We start from the raw sequence: 8,635 nt of genomic DNA on the forward strand, positions 1-8,635 counted from the left end.
AGATGAAGCCGACGAGTTTGCAATGAAAGAAGATGAAGAACCTCGTGAGCTTTTTTGGAGAGTAACCAAACTCGCGGTCTCGCTCCGAGATCATGGAAGTAAGGACACGGATGACAATTGGATCAAGTGCAAGTTCCTCAAGACAATGATGCCCTACCACAAAGCCATGTCCTCCGTAATTCGTCAAAGGCCGGACTTTCACACCTTGTCCTCAAGTGAAGTGTTGGATGAGTTTGTGGCTATGAGCATCTTGGACAAGACCGCCGACAATGCGGTTCTTCGCTCTCAAAGAGTTAAGAAGCCCAACCTTGCTCTAAAGGCCAAGGTTAGTATGGAGGAAGAGGATGAAGAGGAAGAAGAGGAGGGCAACCTCGAAGATACGAAGTATGCCTATCATGAACACATGGCTCTTGCTTCAAGGCAATTTTGGAGCAAGAAGAACACGAGGCCAAACTTCAACAAAAGCAACTCAAGTGGCGCAAAGGGCAAGCAACGGATGAGGACTTGCTTCAATTGTGGCAATGTGAGCCACTTTGTTGCGGAGTGCCCTTACGAGAAGAGGGAAGACAATGGTGGCAAGCTCATTAGAAAAGACAAGGCCAAGTCGTTCCCCAACAAGAGCAACTTCACCAAGAAGACTCCTCCCAAGGCGTTGGTGGTTCAAGAAGAGTACAATGAGGATGATGACGATGATGAAGATAGTGAGTCGGTTGCCATGGCCTCCGTTGCCATTGCGAAGACTCCACGGGTGTCTCTCTTCGACTCACCCAATGAGAACATCACCGCCAAGTGCCTCATGGCTAAAGCCACCAATAAGGTAACCTCCAACATCAAAACTACCATCATTAATCATCCTTCTTCGACGGATAGCATTGATGAACATGAGGGGACAAATGTGGAGGAAAATGAGTTTGAGATCTTTATGGGTAAACTCAAGGGTAAATCCAAGAAGCACTTCGTTGCTCTCTTGGAACAACTTGGTGAAGCCAATGACATGATCGAGGCTCACGAAGATACCATCTCTAAGATGGAGGGGCATAGTCGTGACTATGCCGATGAGATTTCGGATCTTTCCAATGCTCTTGACGAAGAGCGTGGTCTTCGTTTGGCTCTTGAGGAGTCATACAACGATGATCATGCTAAGTTAAAGAAAGATCTTGATCATGCTCTTGTTGTGTCTCATGTGCTAAACTCCGAGAAGGCAAAACTTGGGGTTGATCTTGCTAGACTCAAAGAGGAGTTTGGCATTCTCGACAAGGCTCACAAAGTCTTGAAGGGTGTTCATGCTAGCCTCAAGGAGTCTCATGATCAACTCCAAGTGAAGCTAACAAAGGAGAAAGCCACCTTTCCTCATATGGTGTTAATTGATAATGCTAATGCTACTAACCCGTGTTGTGAGCATGTGCATCTTGTTGAGGAGAATGCTAAGTTGAAGGAGCAACTTGAGAAATGCCTTGTGTCATGCATACAAGGTGAGAAGAACCTCAACGACCTCTTGAGCAATCAAAAGGAAGTTGTGGCCAAGGAGGGGATTGGGTTCACACCAAATCCCAAGAACAAGAAGAAGAATGACAAGACCAAGCGACCTCCTCCTCTCAAGCAAACTTTTGTGAAGGAGGGAAAGGGTGCTTCCAAGGAGAAGAAGAACAAGGCGAAGGGTGGCGGTGTCAAGAAGAGCAATGCCACTCCTTCCAACAAAGCCGGCGACTTTAATCCTTCTTATGTGTTATGCCGTGCTAGTGATGGGCATGTTTATTCCAAATTCGTTGGTTCTCCTCATGAGTACATTGAATGGTCTATTTGGGTTCCTAAGACCCTTGTTGCTAACATCAAAGGACCCATTACAAAATGGGTACCTAAAACCAAGCATTGATCTCTTGTAGGTGTTTGCTTCCGGTGGGGGGATCATGGTTGCTCGATAGTGGAGCTACAAATCATATGACCGGAAGCAAGGACTTGGTGGTGGACGTGCACAAGATTCCATCTATGCCCACCAATGTCGAGTGGGGTGATGCCTCGTCTTCTAAGGTATTGGGACTCGGCAAAGTTGTCATTTCTCATGATCTCACGATCGAGAAGGTCATGCTAGTTGAGTCCCTTGCATACAATTTACTTTCCGTTCGTCAACTTGCTATCATGGGCTTTGCCACCTTCTTTGATATTGATACCGTGGCCCTCTTGTGGAGCAAGACTCTTAAGGTAGCCTTTGTTGGGCATGTCGAGAACGGTCTCTATGTGATTAACTTTTCGGAGCGACCCACTAAGACCGCGACATGCCTAATGGCTAAAGTTGACGTGGGATGGCTTTGGCATCGCCGTTTAGCCCATGTCAATATGAGATCTTTGCAAAGTCTTCTCAAGGGGGACCATGTCTGTGGACTAACGAACGTTAGTTTTGCCAAAGATCGTGCTTGCAGTGCTTGTATCGAAGGAAAGCTTCATGAGAAGGCTCACCCTCCCACGACTCTTATTTACTCGAAGAGGCCGTTGGAGCTCCTTCATTTGGATCTCTTTGGGCCTCCATCCTTTGATAGTCTTGGGAGTAGAAAGTATTGCTTGGTAATCGTGGATGACTATTCTAGATACACATGGGTGTATTTCTTCAAGAGGAAGAGTGAGACCCAACAAACCGTCATTGGCTTTGCAAATGAAGCCCAACGTCAACACAATGCAAAGATCTTGACAATAAGAAGTGACAACGGCACCGAGTTCAAGAACTACACCTTGGATGAGTTTCTCAGTGATGAGGGGATCAAGCATCAATATTCCGCACCTTACACCCCTCAACAAAATGGTGTTGCGGAGAGGAAGAACCGGACGTTGATGGATGCGGCAAGGACCATGATGGCGGAGTTCAAGTCTCCATACAACTTTTGGGCCGAAGCCATCAACACCGCGTGTCATGCTTCAAATCGGCTCTATCTTCGCAAAGGCTTGAACAAGACTCCATATGAGATCCTCACCGGTAACAAGCCCAACCTCAAGTACTTTTGGGTGTTCGGGTGTAAGTGTTTCATTCTCAAGAAAGGTGTTCGTTTGTCTAAATTTGAGACTAGAGCTCATGAGGGCATATTTGTTGGTTATGCTACAAACTCCCATGCTTACCGTGTTCTCAATAAGTCCACGGGACTTATTGAGGAGACGTGTAACGTGGAGTTTGATGAAAATAATGGCTCCCAAGTGGAGCAAAGTGGTACTTGTGATGTAGGTGATGAAATTCCTCCCCAAGCCATAAGAAGAATGGGTATTGGATATATCCTACCCATTGAGGAACCCCTTGTGGCCGAAGGAGAAGGACAATGCTCCACTCAAGTGGAGCCATCACCAACCCAAGACCCACACGCTTCCGAAGAACAAAGTGAAGGCCCTCAACCTCATGAACAAGATCAAGGGCAAGATCAACCTTGAGATGGTGGTGATCCACCAAATGATGCCCAAGGTCAAGTTCTTCCCCTCGAGCTAGTTCAAGATCAAGAACAAGCTCAAGATGACACTCAAGATGATCAAGTAACCCCTCCTCACTTCACTTCCGAGGAGGAATTAGAGCGTCGTGCCGCTAAGATCGCTTCCAAGCTCACCACAAAAGGTCATCTCATGGAGAATGTGGTTGGAAGCCTAAGAAAGGGGGTAAGCACTCGTAGACAATTAGCAAACTATTGTGAACAGCATGCGTTTGTTTCTTGTGTCGAACCCCAAAAGGTTTATGAAGCGCTTGAGGACCCGGATTGGCTCAACGCCATGCATGAAGAACTCAACAACTTCGAACATAACCAAGTGTGGAAGTTAGTGCCAAGGCCAACCGGGAATCATAATGTCATTGGAACCAAGTGGATATTCAAGAACAAGCAAGACGCTCATGGAATCATTGTTCGCAACAAGGCTCGTTTGGTGGCACAAGGCTACTCCCAAGTCGAGGGTATCGACTACGGTGAAACCTTTGCCCCCGTCGCTCGCTTTGAATCTATTCGTTTGTTGATTGCCTATGCTTCTCATCATAATTTCACATTGCAACAAATGGATGTGAAAAGTGCTTTTCTTAATGGTCCCATAAATGAGTTGGTATATGTCAAACAACCCCCCGGGTTCGAAGATCCCTATTTCCCTGATCATGTGTATCAACTCCATAAGGCGCTCTATGGCCTTAAACAAGCCCCACGTGCGTGGTATGAGCATCTTACAGAGTTGTTACAAGATCGTGGATTCGAAATCGGGAAAATCGACCCCACTCTTTTTACTAAGAAGGTCAAAGGGGAGTTGTTTGTGTGCCAACTATATGTTGATGATATTATTTTTGGTTCCCCTAACAAAGCCTTCAATGAAGAATTTGCCGCTCTCATGACCTCAAAGTTTAAGATGTCTATGATGGGAGAGTTGAAGTTCTTTCTCGGATTCGAAATCAAACAAAGAAGAGAAGGAACCTTCATCAACCAAGCCAAATACACTCAAGACATGCTAAAGAGATTCAAGCTAAGTGATGTCAAGCCGGCTTCCACTCCAATGCCCACCAAGTGCCAACTTGACATTGATCCCAATGGTAAAGCGGTGGATCAAAAGGTATATCACTCTATGATTGGATCCTTGCTTTACCTTTGTGCATCTAGACCGGATATCATGTTGAGTGTGGGAATATGTGCACGGTTTCAAGCCGCACCTAAGGAAAGCCACTTTGTGGCGGTCAAGCGAATCTTTCGATATTTGGCTCATACCCCAAACTTTGGCCTATGGTACCCAAGAGGAGCAAACTTCAAGCTTGTAGGTTATTCGGACTCCGATTGGGCGGGAGACAAAGTGGATAGGAAGTCCACTTCCGGAGGGTGCCAATTTCTTGGTTGCTCTTTGGTAAGTTGGTCTTCTAAAAAGCAAAGTTGTGTGTCTCTCTCGTCCACCGAAGCGGAGTATGTGGCGGCCGGAAGTTGCTGTGCACAACTCTTATGGATGAGGCAAACTTTAAAGGATTACAGTGTCATTTGTGACAAAGTGCCTCTTTGGTGTGACAATGAAAGTGCTATCAAGATTTCTCTCAACCCGGTGCAACATTTCAAGACAAAGCATATTGAGATTCGGTATCACTTCATCCGGGATCATATTAGGCGAGGGGAGATCGAGCTCAACTATGTCAACACTCATGATAACCTTGCAGATATTTTCACGAAGCCATTGGATGAAGCAAGATTTCGCGAGTTAAGGCATGAGCTAAATATCATTGATTCGAGCAATGTGGTTTGAACCTTTGCACACACCTCACATTCATTGTGCATTCTTGTCTAGGTGTAGGCATGGACGTAGGGGGAGTGTTGTTCTCTCAATGAACTTTCCCTCCCCCCCACAATGCATAAACTGATCTCACTCTTTCACATTAGCCATTTTTTATGGTACTTGTGCATCGAAGACGAGCTTTGGTTATGGGCCCAAGGATAATTCTTCGCGGTGCCATACCAAGTGACTCAAACATAGGTGGCCTCGGCCACCGCCCTCTCGTATAGAGGCGTGTGATTCTTGTTCTCTTGCTAGTGCTCTTGTTGGTCTTCTTGCCGTTGTTTCCCGTCTTTCGTTTTGCACCATATGTGTTGAGTCTGGTTTGAGTTGCGCTGGGCGGTTCTACCGTTGTGCAGGAGCGGTACTACCGCTGGAGCGGTACTACCGCTTATACGGCTAAGCGGTACTACCGCCCTTCACCACGGTACTACCGCTGAGGGGCGGGGCCAGGGGGTTAAGTCGTGGGCAGGGGTGGTTTCCTCCACCCCATACCCATTTGCTTCGTCCCCTGGTTCCTCTTCCTCTCTCTCCAGCGCCATCTCGCCGCGGGAAGGCTCTGGCGGCCCTCCGTCTCCGGACCGTTCCTCTCCATTTCCTTCGGTGGAGTCGATCCCCACCTCGTCCTCTTGCCATGGATGCCGGTATTGCCCCCGTTCCTCTTCTCTTCTTGTCTAGTTTTCAGATCTCGCGTTTTAGGGGCAATAGCAGTTGCATCTCTAGATTTTTGGCCAAATCTAGGCTTGAGTAGGTTGGAGAAGGCAACTAGACTCTTTGGATTGATGTTTGTGTTGGGAATCGTCGCATAATTTAAAATTTTCCTACGCTCACCAAGATGCATCTATGGAGTATACTAGCAACGAGGGGAAAGGAGTGCATCTACATACCCTTGTAGATCGCGAGCGGAAGCGTTCCAATGAACGTGGATGACGGAGTCGTACTCGCCGTGATCCAAATCACCGATGACCGAGTGCTGAACGGACGGCACCTCCGCGTTCAACACACGTACGGTGCAGCGACGTCTCCTCCTTCTTGATCCAGCAAGGCTGAAGGAGAGGTTGATGGAGATCCAGCAGCACGACGGCGTGGTGGTGGATGCAGCGGGATGTCGGCAGGGCTTCGCCGAGCTTATACGAGAGAGAGAGAGAGAGAGAGAGAGAGAGAGAGAGAGAGAGAGGTGTTGCAGGGGAGGAGGGAGGCGCCCAAGGCTGAGAGCTTGCTGCCCTCCCTCCCCCCCCCCTTTATATAGGCCCCCTTGGGAGGGGGGCGCCGGCCAAACCCATCTAGGGTGGGGGCGGCGGCCAAGAGGGGTGCCTTGCCCCCCAAGGCAAGTGGGAAGCCCCCAACCCTAGGGTTCCCAACCCTAGGCACATGGGGGGAGGCCCATGGGGGGGCGCCCAGCCCACTAGGGGCTGGTTCCCTTCCCACTTCAGCCCACGGGGCCCTCCGGGATAGGTGGCCCCACCCGGTGGACCCCCGGGACCCTTCCGGTGGTCCCAGTACAATACCGGTAACCCCCGAAACTTTCCCGGTGGCCGAAACTTGACTTCCTATATATAATTCTTCACCTCCGGACCATTCCGGAACCTCTCGTGACGTCCGGGATCTCATCCGGGACTCCGAACAACTTTCGGGTTTCCACATACACATATCTCTACAACCCTAGCGTCACCGAACCTTAAGTGTGTAGACCCTACGGGTTCGGGAGACATGCAGACATGACCGAGACGCCTCTCCGGTCAATAACCAACAGCGGGTTGGCTCCCACATGTTCCACGATGATCTCATCGGATGAACCACGGTGTCGAGGATTCAATCAATCCCGTATGCAATTCCCTTTGTCAATCGGTATGTTAGTTGCCCGAGATTCGATCGTCGGTATCCCAATACCTTGTTCAATCTCGTTATCGGCAAGTCTCTTTACTCGTACCGCAATGCATGATCCCGTGACTAACGCCTTAGTCACATAGAGCTCATTATGATGATGCATTACCGAGTGGGCCCAGAGATACCTCTCCGTCACACGGAGTGACAAATCCCAGTTCGATCCGTGCCAACCCAACAGACACTTTCGGAGATACCCGTAGTGCACCTTTATAGTCACCCAGTTACGTTGTGACGTTTGGCACACCCAAAGCACTCCTACGGTATCCGGGAGTTGCACGATCTCATGGTCTAAGGAAAAGATACTTGACATTAGAAAAGCTTTAGCAAACGAAACTACACGATCTTTTATGCTATGCTTAAGATTGGGTCTTGTCCATCACATCATTCTCCTAATGATGTGATCCCGTTATCAATGACATCCAATGTCCATAGTCAGGAAACCATGACTATCTGTTGATCAACGAGCTAGTCAACTAGAGGCTTACTAGGGACACGTTGTGGTCTATGTATTCACACATGTATTACGATTTCCGGACAATACAATTATAGCATGAATAATAAACAATTACCATGAACAAAGAAATATAATAATAACCATTTATTATTGCCTCTAGGGCATATTTCCAACAGTTTGGTAGGTCTATTTTTTAATTTGGCATCCCCGGTAGTGCCGGATCTGACCACGGCAGTAGGGATCCGCCGTGCCCCGTCTCGGGCGGTACTACCGCGCATCTGGCATGGTACTACCGCTGGAGCGGTACTACCGCTCCACGGAGCGGTACTACCGCTTATGTGGCTAAGCGGTACTACCACTGAGCAGGCACGGTACTACCGCTGGATGCCCAGTTCCATTGTTTCCTACCACATGTTGATCCATATTTGTTGTGTTTATTTGGTTTTGATCGTTCCTTCTGGTTGTTTCTTGTGTCCGTGTGTTTGGTTCCAGGTGATGAACATCCTGAGCAGCAAGTCTGCCGTGTCAACCCCGGGCGTTCAACGTCGAAGCGGTACCGCTCATCTGAGACTGCAGGTGGTTCTTCCAGTGCTCCACAGCCGGCAGGGGGTGCTTCCTCAAGTGCTAATCCTCCTCGCAAGAAGAAGATTGCCAGCCGACCGAAGCCAAGTGGCAAGAAAGTGACTGAGATGTCTAGCAAGGAATTCTGGGACAGGCGTCGGCGCAACCCCTATGAGGAAGACCAAGAACCCAATCTTGTCAATCGCCCATTCTGGAACCGGTTTCAGTATGCCACATACTTTCATATGATCAAGGCTAAGAAGAATCTCTTTGTCAATGTTCATTCCATCAACACGGATGCTATGGAGAAGGACCTTGAGTACTTTGGTGATGCCCTTCAGATGTGCTCTCAGTTGAACATTCTCAGGATCATGCAGCTCAACAAGGACTTTGACGCAGATTTGCTGGCACAGTTCTTTGCCACTGTTCACCTAGGAACTAATGCAGACAGGACTCTGACTTGGATGACAAATGGAAAGG

This window comes from Aegilops tauschii, chromosome 7 (genome assembly GCF_002575655.3).
Source record: "Aegilops tauschii subsp. strangulata cultivar AL8/78 chromosome 7, Aet v6.0, whole genome shotgun sequence".
NCBI classification, from domain to species: Eukaryota; Viridiplantae; Streptophyta; class Magnoliopsida; order Poales; family Poaceae; genus Aegilops; species Aegilops tauschii.